The following is a 12,410-nucleotide window of genomic DNA, read 5'->3' on the forward strand; positions in this document are numbered from 1 at the left end:
TGGTTCTTTTGTGTGCGTATAGGCATATTACATATTGAACAATTTATCCTCTTTGTCATCTATATTACAAAACTTGAGCCCTAAGCATTCTTAGTAGTAATTCTTGATTATCTATTTAATATACTTAAAACCTGAAGTGATATTCCTCTTTCATCTTGAAATCAATAATGTGCATTTCCTCTTTTAAAGACTTGATATAGGCTGATCATTTATGTTGGTATTTTCAAAGAATCAAATATTTATTTATATTAGTTTTTATTTTCTTCTTTTAGTTTCAGTGATTCAAGTCTTTCTTTTCTTTTGCAGTGTTGGATTAAAATTGATCCTTTAGTTTCATATGGTAGAAGTTTCATATCTCTCTTTCCTTATAAAATATGCAAGGAATGCAGAAATTTACATGAAAATACTTTTTTACAATAACTTACACATGTTAATGTTATGATTTCTTTTAATTAAAATTAACTTCAAATTTTTTCATTGATTTGTTTTTATCAAGAAAGGTTTTAAGTAATTACAAGTCTTTAAAATTTTATGTAGATATGTATGTGGGCATTTGTGTCACCTATTAGGTTAATAGTTGGGTACCTTCCTGTACTTTGTGTTCTGAGATGAATTTGCGCTTTGAACCTGTAGCTCATCCACTTAGCTAAATTTGTTGTCCTGTAATATTCTAACCCAGAGAGTGAAGTTACAGAATTGTCCCACATTAAGGTTTTAAATGTACCTGATAAGCATTAGGTCTGGGATCTTGAGGCTTCCATATACACTGAGCCACCCCTGACCCCATAATCATGTTTACAATGGATTTAATGATACTATATTTTATTAAATTCTAGTTAGTTAGGAAATGTGTGCCTACTTATGGCCAACCCCACCTAGAAATTATGGCAGAAACTGTGTGTATATGGCAATTTTTATGATGATGTTTAAGAATATGAAAAATTCCATTGGCTTATATATTTGCATCCTAGTAGAACACATGATGATTCAGATTGCATCATTGAGCTTGTTGTGTTAGGTTAAGTCAAGCTAAGAGAATAGTCAATATCTGTATTGATTTATAAATGCCTATTTAAATTTATGTAACAAATATAGAACCATTTCATTTGTTGAGAGGTAAATGGATCCTTTGCCTAGGTAAAGCTTAAAGCTTAAATGTTGTCTAATATTCATTTGATAGATTCAGTGAATCTTTTTTTAAGATGTATTTACTTATTTTATGTATATGGGTACACTGTAGCAAAACAGATGGTTGTGAGCCTTCATGTGGTTGTTGAGAATTGAATTTTTAGGACCACTGCTCACTCTGGTCTGCCCCCTGCTTGCTCAGTCCTTGCTTGCTCTGGTCGAAAGATTTTATTTATTATTATACATAAGCACACTGTAGCTGTCTTCAGATGCATCAGAAAGGGCGTCAGATCTCATTACTAGTGGTTGTGAACCACAATGTGGTTGCTGTGATTAGAACTCAGGACCTTCAGAAGAACAGTCAGTGCTCTTACCTGCTGAGCCATCTCACCAACCCGGACTCTGTAAATCTTATAGACAAGAAAGAACTGAACTAAAGCCTTGTTTAAAGTCAGTAATAAGCACTGTTTGATTTTTCTAAGAACATAACCATGTTCATCTGACCACAGAGCATCTCTTTTCCATATTCATTGCTATTTTCAGAAAAGCAGGATAAGCTGTCAACAGCTGAACCATTAGCAAGCTTTTGAAAGCTTATTAGAGAACAAATATGATAAAAACTTCCACCATTGAAGGTGAAATTTGTCATGACAATATAGATTTCTTCTTTCCAAGACACAGAGAACAAGACCTATGATTGTGTGGAGTCCAATAAATGAAAAGCTGCTGACAAAATGATTTAATATGGACTGTGTAAAGTGTCAATTATTAAATATTTCATACCTAGTGATAAGGGACAAGCGAAGATAAATTACTACTTCTGTGACACATTTGAAAATATGCTCAGCAGAGATGAGACACCTGAATTGTCAAGTTAGAAATGACCCCATTAGAGGGATAAGAAACATGGGAAAGAAATAGAAAACTATATGCTTTACTAGGCATGATAGTGGCAGGATTATTCTTGATTTTCTTGACAGGCTCTGTAAACACATGGACATTAGAACAGAGTTTTAGGCACCTAAGTAGTTATTTTCTAAAGCTTCATATTTAGTCTAACTTAATCTTAATAATACAAAATTTGAAAATTGCATTTATATATTCATGGGATGCCAAGTGTTGGTTTAGTAAATATTTATGTTGTGTAAGGTTTAAATCTGTCCATTGCCTCATATGTTCTTTCTTTATCATGAAAATATTCATAGTCCATTCTCCTTGCCTTTTGGAATATATGGTTTATTAGTTATATATACTCCACAGGGTGATTGGTCATCAGAAATTCTCTTTTTATTACCAGCATGTATAATATTGATTCTTAGTAAGGTTCCAGCTAAAACTTTTACATTTAATGTTTGAAATGAAGGTAGAAAGTTGATAAGCAAAAAATGCAATCTAAATAGTTTATATAATTTAATAGATATTCAAAATTATAATAAACTGATTTAATAGCTTTTACTAATTATCATAAGCTTTTAATTTGTAGGGTACATTTTATGGCATTCCATATAAAATAAATTATCACACTTAATTTTCTCTTCTATTTCATGTTGATATACATAAGACATTAGAGAGAAAGGCTTATGGTACATCTCCATTGTTCATTATTTGTATCTTTCCTAAAGAAGGTTTTCATAATTTAAACTTGGTAAAAAGGTATGGATGGGAAAAGGTTATATGTTATTAAGAATCTCCTATGTGATCCTTATGAAGGTTGAGAGGTTAAACAAAAATGAAGATTAAAAGGTCAGTTTCTCAGTTTTACCCTCAATGACAGATTTTAAGTTTCTTCCATTAGCCCTCATTTCCTATGGTTTCCATCCCTCCCAATAGGGCCGAGGGAAGGAGACCACACTTCAGCATAGGAATCTCGGAGAAGAATTGAAAATCAACACTCTAACAATCTACCACTTGCTCACAAAGGCTAAAAGTCATTTCCAGGTAAGAAGACATTTATTTACTCTATCCTCAAGAAACTAATAATTTAACTTAACTGTCTTAGAATGTTTCACAAGTCCACATGTAGGTTTTTGGGTTTGTTTGTTTGTTTTGATGCTCAAGAAAACAATTAAGTGTAAGTCCTCGAAAAAATAAAAGCCATCAAAAATAACCTTGAAAATGAATTTACCTAGTTTAAACACAAAATAGTATATCAGAGCAAACATTCCCACTTCAGATGTGGCTTAGAACACTGAAATAAAATAAATGTTGTCCAGAAGTAAACATCTAATCATGTTCCCATGTTCAGCACCTACAGTATGTGATAATAGAATGAAAAGCTGTGTCCTGTGATCTTCTTGCTTGTATCTTACAAAGTCTTCTTGGCTTGGTTTTGTATGCTTCCCATTTCTTTCCTTATCAGATAAAATGTTTTCCTAGCATTCCCAACTTCCTGAAAGTTCCATTTCTGCTTCATATTCCCACTAGGACCTCCACACATCATGATGATCTGCTTGAAGAATTCCTGAACTCACCACACGCTCACTATTCTCCCATTACTGACATTCTAAAAGACCTATAAAATCAGCACCACAAGAATGACAGGGTCTTTGGCTAACCTGAGCACACCTGGACTGTGGTCTTGGAGAACCTAAGTGGCTAAACAGAAGAAAAGGAATTCTAGAAAGAAAATTACCTAGATGATTTGGTATAATTGGAATCTGAAAAGAGAACATACAGGGTAGGCTATTGCCTTCTCCCAAGATACCCTAAAGTCATCTTTCATATTGTCTAATATTAAGAACATGATGTCTACTAAATGTTGCTAAATCTTTCCAGCAGCTCCACTCTCATTGGCAAGGTTTTATTTATTTATCTATTCCTGGTTAAACAGCCTTTTTCTTATTTTTTATGTTGCTCTGTAAAATCTAATGGTAGGTGGTAAGACTTCTACTTTAGTGCTATGCTTAAATTTCTTCCTACAAGTTTATTCCTTAATCATCTCTGACCTCAACCTCTTACCGAGTCTTAGGCATGTGCAAAATGTGGAGTTCTTTTCCATGATGTCTACACCAGTTTCTAATGGAGCCTTATTCCCAAATGAAACCTCATGAACCTGGCATTTTCCCTTCACATTCCCATCAGGAGTCTGTTCTCCATAATTTAGCAAAAAGTTATAATGGCAACATTTTAGACTTCCTACAGCTGCTCCTCACAATTTCCAAATGCCTTCAGGAAGCTGATTCCAAAAACATCTATACTATATAATAGTCATTATAGATCTCTTACTACCAATACTGATTATATATATTTTGAGTTATCTAACACTGTGACAAAATAATAGACAAAAGTCATGGTAAAAGGAACAAATAGTAAATGTTTACTTTGGTTCATGCTTTGGAGTTCTCAATAAACCTGTCAATTAAATTGCACTGCCTGAAATGGATGGATATGGACGATATCATTCTGAATGAGGTAGCCCAATCACAAAAGAACTCACATGATATGCATTCACTGATAAGTGGATACTAGCCCAGAAACTTAGAATACCCAAGATACAATTTTCAAAACACATGAAACTCACGAAGAAGGAAGACCAAAGTGTGGATACTTCATTCCTCCTTAGAATGGGGAACAAAATATCCATGAAGGGAGTAACAGAGATGAAGTTGGGAGCTAAGACCGAAAGAAGGACCATCCAGAGACTGCCCAACCCGGGGATCCATCCCAAAAACAGCCACCAAATCCAGACACTATTACGTTCGCCAGGAAGATTTTGCTGGCAGGAGCCTGATATAGCTGTCTCTTGTGAGGTTATGCTAGTGCCTGTCAAATACAGAAGTGGATGCTCACAGTCATGTATTGGATAGAACACAGGGCCCCCAGTGGAGGAGCTAGAGAAAGTACCCAAGAAGCTGAAAGTACCCAAGGGTCTGCAACCCTATAGGAGGAACAACAACATGAACTAACCAGTACCCCCAGAGCTCGTGTCTCTAGCTGCATATTTAGCAGAAGATGGTTTAGTCGGCCATCACTGGTAGGAGAGGACCTTGGTCTTGTGAAGTACAGGGGAATGCCAGGGCCAGGAAGCAGGAGTGGGTGGGTTCAGGAGTAGGGCGGAGTGGGGGTATAGGGGACTTTCAGGATAGCATTTGAAATGTAAATGAAGAAAATATCTAATTAAAAAAAGACAAAAAAAAAAAAAAAAAAAAAAAAAAATCAAAAAAAAAAAAAAAAAAAAAAAAAAAAAAAGAAAACAAACAAACAACGCAGTGCCTGAAACTCCCCCCACCTGAGAATCTTGAGCTAGAGAATGGGTATCTAGTCAGAGTCACTGGGAGAGATATTTAATACAAAAGAGAAAAAAGCACAACAAAACAAAAACAAAACACACACACACAAAAATAAAAAAAAACCACAAAAAATGCATAAGAGAGGTTCCTGGACCATGTCCCCTATTAACATATTTGTTTCAAGGTCTCCTGGTGCAGGCAAGAACAGCTTAGTATGCTAAAAATGGTCATTCTTCCACCCTCCTTCCTTCCTTCCTAATCCTCTTCCCCTCATTGCCTTCTCCCCACTTCTACTCTTTCCCATTCCCATCACCCCATCACCGAGTGTCCCTTTTCCATTTTCTTTTCTCCTCTCTTTTTCTTTTTTCCATTGCCTATATTTTTCATAACCTTAGTTTTGCATATTTTTATTGTCATAGTTTGATCACTATAAAGGTATTAATGACAAGTAAACTTCAAGTAAAATGACAATGTGAAAAACATTGTATTGGGGTTCTCGAAAGATCTTATGGAATGTCTCTATACATTAAAGGAATTTACTGGGATGACTAACATTCTGTAGTCCAACTAGCCCAACAATAGGAAGCTGTCAATGGAAAGTCCAAGAATCTAGTACTTGCTTAGTCCCACAAGGCTAGGTGCTTTAGATGGTCTTCTGTGAATATTGAAGAAAATAGGTCTCAACCGATGTTGAGAGTTGCAAGTAAGTGCAAGCAGTCAAAATGCCTAGGTCTAAGCTTTTCATGGCCACTGTGTCACAAGTTCTGGTTCAAAAGCATTCCCTGGAGTTCTGGATTGTAGTTCATTCCAGATGAAGTCAAGTTTAACCAGAAATATCCGTCATAAAACTTCAATTAACAGAGTATGAGTTATTAAAGCAGAGGCTGTGTTGTTTCTGATACAGTTTGACCACATTTTCTGATAGAAGCAAACATTCTTCCTACTGTCTGCATTTCCATTTTCACCTTCCTAATTCAAAACAACTAAGTTGAAGCAAAGAGTTACCAAAACCACTACAATTTACAGAAAATATATTGTATATTAAGATATGAAAGCAATAAAGTTCAATGGTAATTTTACAGAAAGACTTTTAATATTTTGTCTCAAATTTATTTATTTATTTTTTGTGTGTGCTAACATACAATTGTTACCCCATTTTACTGTAAAGTTTTAAAGGATGAAATTTACTGGGGAGGGATAGTTGGAGGTGAGAGGAAAAAAAGATAAAGTGCTATAATATTATAATCTCAAAAAGGAAATAAAAATAATAAACTCTAGTTATGATCAGGGGAAGGATTTGTAAGGAGGAGAGTTTAAATCAATGTCAACAGAACAAGGCTCTTTGTGTTGTGTATTATACAATTTAAGAATAATTTTTAATAGTTGAAAGTACAACAGATATAATATTTTCTTTGAATTCATTCCAACATTTAAAATTAACCACTTAAGTGTTGCTGTTTGTAGTTCTATAAAGAGCATGAACAACAATACTCTACACTTTCTAAAGAGAACATAGCTCCAACATTTTCTTGATTAATTATTTGATACTAATCGCTATAGTTGCAAAAATGTAATCATATAACTTGGTTGAAACACAATCTTCTCTATTTATTTGATATTTCTACAAAATATATCCAATTTTTTTGTATTTTGTAAGAGTCTTAGAAATAGCGATAGAATATGGATATATTGGAGAACTATTGTAAAGATTAAGGAAGTTGATAGTAATACAGCCAATACAATGGCTGGAACATCTATCTATAATTTGGGGCTACAGATAATTGCAAACTTTTACTGACATTATTTAATCATTGTTAAAAGGTTCTAAGAAAGTTCTTCAGCAAGTGATTCAGGCAGTAAAACAGGAAAACGTCTCAGTGTTTTGTATGAATTTCTGTTTTTTCTCAGCCAATGTTAACATGACTCACAAATGGTTATCAATACCTAAGCCCATTATATAAGGAGTCATTTAGTTCATACAAATAGATGCTTATGTCATAAAATGTTCCAGACAATTAATAACTCATAATCTAAGAGAAGCATAACCATTGTTATGCTTAGACTCAATGTTCATTAGAAACTGTAAAAATGATAAATTAATCTCTGTATTAATTTTTTTAAAAATATATTTAAAAATTTGAAGGATAAGATAGAAGAAAGTGTGCGTGTATATTTGTGTGTGTGTGTAAGTGTGTGTGTGTGAGAGAGAGACAGAATCAGAAAGAGAGAGAGAATTGATACATACATACAGACAGACAGGCAGATACAGAGGTAGAGAGAATGGAGAAGCAGTAAAGAAGAAGATTCTATAGAAACCTTTAATGTAATGATGAACCTTGACATAATTATAGATAAACCCCAAATATTGATGAAGGACCATTGTTGCATTGTTATAGACTGAAAAATTTTGTTGTTTTCACTTTGCAGATTAAACATCAGTCAAATGTTAAGAGTATTAAGGTCATCCAAAAAGACAGTGAGAGTTATATTCTTCTTAAAGTCCTCTGACCTTCATTTCTTTTCTTACCATTTGCCCAATGTTTGCAAAGATTTTTGTGTGTGTGTTTTTAAAGTACTCCGACCTGGGAGAAGAAATGACTTGACATGGAGTGTTGGAAGCGATTAATGCCTGTCTAGAGAGTGCAGTGAAACATGAATACCTTCACTGGAATCCAAGCAAGCATTAATCAGTACTTCAGCACAGCCTGGAGTAACTTCCTGTGATAATAAAAATGGAATTTTCCACCCCCCAAAAATGTCAAAGCTGTGTGTTGCAAGTATTTCTCTAGAAGGAAACGGTTTTTGATGACAGCATTTTCTATTTCTATGGAATGAAACATTTTCTGGTTTGACACACAGCATGTCAGTTCTGGGTGGTTAGGAAAATATAGCACTTACTACTCAGGAAAAGAATTAGGGTTGTAAATTATATCAAAGCCTATTACACAAAGTGAATGCTCTGCAAAGCCAGGTAATGCCACCTATATACATAAGGGTTATCAAAACCCATTAAATGCGACCCTTTTAGATTTTCCAGCTGAGATTAATTTCCTAACATTCCCTCTTTAAAGGAAACCTTTCTTTTTCAGAGGCTCATGTTCTCTTGGGACCTTTTCCCTATTTCCCTGGTAGCCAGAGGCTAGCCAACAATCCCGGGATCTCTGAGGGCATTTCATTTAAATTTATATTGAGAAATTTATAGTCTTATTAAGTTGCCTTCCCTTGAGATTCATTTTGCCATGTTTCATGAGCATGTCATTTTAAATAGGTGCCATTTAAAAGTTTGCCCCATATTTTTATGGGCCACACTACAATCAAATGAGGTTAAATAACACTTGCCCATTTCCATGTGCAGAACCCACAGAGACGTTTTCCCGTGTTTTGATTTTATATGGCTCCTACACAAGTACTGGTTGAATGTTCAGTGAATGCCCAACATATTGGATTTGGACTTCTCAACAAATGATAATTCTTAGAAATGATTAATGCTTTAAAATAGCATTTGGAAATGAGTCAATAACTTACTATCTATCTATCTAATCTATCTATCTATCTATCTATCTATCTAGGTAGATAGATAGATAGATATATTCTATTCTATTTGAAATAGTACTTCTTAACATGGGAATAAGTTGAAGAATTTCCTTTTTCTTTACAAGACCAAATAGTTTAATTAGGAAACTTGAAGATCCAACAAAGATCCATAGCATGCTTCAAATGTAATGTTGTAGATTCAGGACCATGTATAAGTTCATTTTATTATTGTCTCAAGGAAATTCAAATTATTTTAGAAGAATTTCCTCTTTCATATAAGAACTTCCAGGCATTTTCTAATATGTGAGCCTTGGAAATATGTAGTTCAGACATCAATTAACAACAAGGTCCCTCAGCAGTCATTTTCACCAGCAGAACTAGTCAGGTTATGATAATAATAAGGACTGCTTTAATTCCTAGAACTGCAGTAACAAGGGTAAGACAAACTTGTTTTGAAGCAGAAATGATTTCACTCAGAGTAAAAAAAAAAAAAAAAAAAAGTAAAAGTTAATGAATGCTGAGAGTCATTAACTGTAACTCCGATGGCTCTGTGTGTGTGTGTGTGTGTGTGTGTGTGTGTCCGTGTGTGCATGCGTATGCGTGTGTGCTTGGAAAAGTTCTAAAATTGGACACCAGGATTTGGCCACTGGGATGTGTGAATCCGGATGTAGCAAGTATACATGTCTTACAAGAATGCATAAGGAGTAAGTGCTCCTATCACCACATGATTTTTTTTTCTATTTTATGTCTTCCTTTTCTTCTCTCCTTATATAAGGCTACAATATCAACTAGCCAGAGCTCTCAGTGTCTAAACCACCAACCAAGGAGTACACATGGAGGGGCCCATGGCTTCAGCCTTATATGTAGCAGAAGATGGACTTGTCAGGCATCAATGGAGGAAGAGACCTTGGTCCAGGTGAAGGCTCAATGCCCCATTGTAGGGGAATGCGAGGGTGGGGAGGTAGGAGTGGGTAGGTGGGTGGATGGAGGAACACTCTCACAGAAGCAGGAGGCGGGCAGATGGGGGTTTCTGGGCAGGGGGAAAATCGGGAAAGGGGATAACATTTGGAATGGAAATAAATAAAATATCCAATAAAAAATCAATAAAATAAATTAATACACATTCTCATGACAGCAGGTTGGTTGCACTACAATTGTGTAGGTTTTCTAAATGTAGTGATGTTCCCAAGCACCACAAGGGAAAGCTTTGGAAAGAAATTCAAGGGTTTTGAATTCAAGGCACATGTGCAACTAACTCATGGAGGTGAGAATGACAGATTTGCTCACACCTTTGAATGCTGAGAGTCATTAACTGTCACTCATCCTTTTTACTCTGCAAAACGAGAGTCATGGCTTCTCTTATTTGTGAAGACACTGAATCTCAGTTAATATGACTCAGAACCTGTGGAGGCACAGACTCCCAAATATCCCCACGATCTTCTTACCTTATCACTACTGTGAAACCAAGGTAACAGGCATTGTTTACTCAACTGTATGCAATTCCCTTGAATGGCTGAAACTCACTGTGTCTTCACCCTGTCGTAATCAGTGGTCTCCATAGTAGTAGCTTCAACATTGTTTCTGAACCTTCTTAATGCTTCAACCCATTAATACAGTTCCTCATGTTGTGGTGAACCCTAACCCTAAAATTATTTCTGTTACTACTTCATAACTTTAGAAGTCTTATTAGATTTCCCAGGCTAGTGTCAAGGAAATAAGTGTGTTGCAGAGGCCAGTTTCTTCCAGATTCAACAAATGGCTTAACAGGTGTAGAGTCTTTGCATTGACTATCTTAACATTTTTTCCATTACATACATCTGTGGTGAGAATATTAGCAAGATATGAAGTGATAATGATCACACCACACGGATCAACCAGTAGTGTACTTTCTCGGGCTTAAAATATATCAAGCACTGTGTTGCAGGAATGATCCAATGCTGTGATAGTGAAGTATGTGTACATTTACAGTGATGGTATAATTTGACAAACTGAAACAAGGCATACAGAAAAGTAAATTGGTGACACATTTCAAGTACCCACACCAGAAATCTAATAACACTTCTGTAGTGCAAAAGCACATAGTAGTCTCTGAATATTGAAAACTAATCCTACATTAAACTAATTAACTATGACAATATCAGAGAAGACTTCTAAAAATAATTACTCAAAATAATTAAAATTACTTCAAAAGAGGAAAAAAAAGTCAAAGAAAACAGTGTTCGTTCTCAGCTACAAAAGACCTTTTTCACTTGCAGATTCATACATTATTAAAATACGCTTCTTTTCCTTCAGGTATGTCTAAATTACGATAATAAGACGTTTCAAACAAATTTTCACCACATTGTTATGCATGTAAATGTCAGGTAAAGTGTACACAAGAAGACAGATCCCATGGATGCTTTACTGTATATACTCCAAAATGTTAGGCACTTTAGGATCTGAAGAGAATTAAGAATTTCACGAAGTTTATTATTTTTAGAATATATGAACTGTCCAACTCTAACAGAAATCTGGCAATTGCTTATGAATATAAGTAGTTTAATAGCAAATCTAGCTTGAAGAATTAATTGTAGAAGGACCATTAACTTTCTAAGAAATGGTAACCTTATTAGAGGGTTCTAGAGTCATGACATGGAAAGAATCTAATATTTCACATCAGGTGTAAGCATTTATTTTTATTTTGAACCATATATGATGTCTATAATACCTGTGAAAATTGAAAATGATTTGTAACCTTACTTTAAACCTGTGTAGCTTGAGTTTGAAAATTCAAAATGGTTTCTTCAAACTTCTCAGGTGTTTCTTATTTGATTACAATGGGTTTTAGAAGAAAACTCATAGGAAATAAATTATCTATCAAGAAAGCATGCTTAATGAGGGCTTATGGCACATCAGGATTTATGTTAGGGGATTTGCATGCACAATCTCATTTTGATTTTACTTTGCTCCATGGATAGTATATTAATATTTCTTGCATAAAGGCCCCTAAGAGTTTAGTGACTTTGTTAAACTTTCTATTTTAAAATTATTGGGATTGAATCACAAATTCCATATAAATCCAAAGATAATGCTGTTGCAAGTGTCTGAAAATGCTGGGCCAAACACAAATCAAGGAATATAACTCATTTATTCTTGCCATTAAATTACTGACAGAGCCGTTTGTGCCAACTGAATACATTCTTTACATTTTTTCCAACTTCTACCACTATCACCTATATTATACTACCTATAAATTATTATAAGAGACTATTAAACACACTTGGCTAACAACTTTATTCTTTTAAACCAGCTAAAATATCAACTTTATAGTTTACATTTGTTTATTAGATCTGTCTCTATCTCTGTTTTTTGTCTCTTTCTCTGTCTCTCTCTATTACGCCCTTCAGTGTGTATATGTATTTGTGTGCATCCCATGTGACATTTACATGACATGATATCTGCATTCAGGCTTGAAAACATTTGCAGATGTCAGTTGTGTTGTTCCATAATGAGAGAGAGAGAGAGAGACAGAGAGAGAGA

This window comes from Mus caroli, chromosome 5, assembly GCF_900094665.2.
Source record: "Mus caroli chromosome 5, CAROLI_EIJ_v1.1, whole genome shotgun sequence".
Classification (NCBI taxonomy): Eukaryota; Metazoa; Chordata; class Mammalia; order Rodentia; family Muridae; genus Mus; species Mus caroli.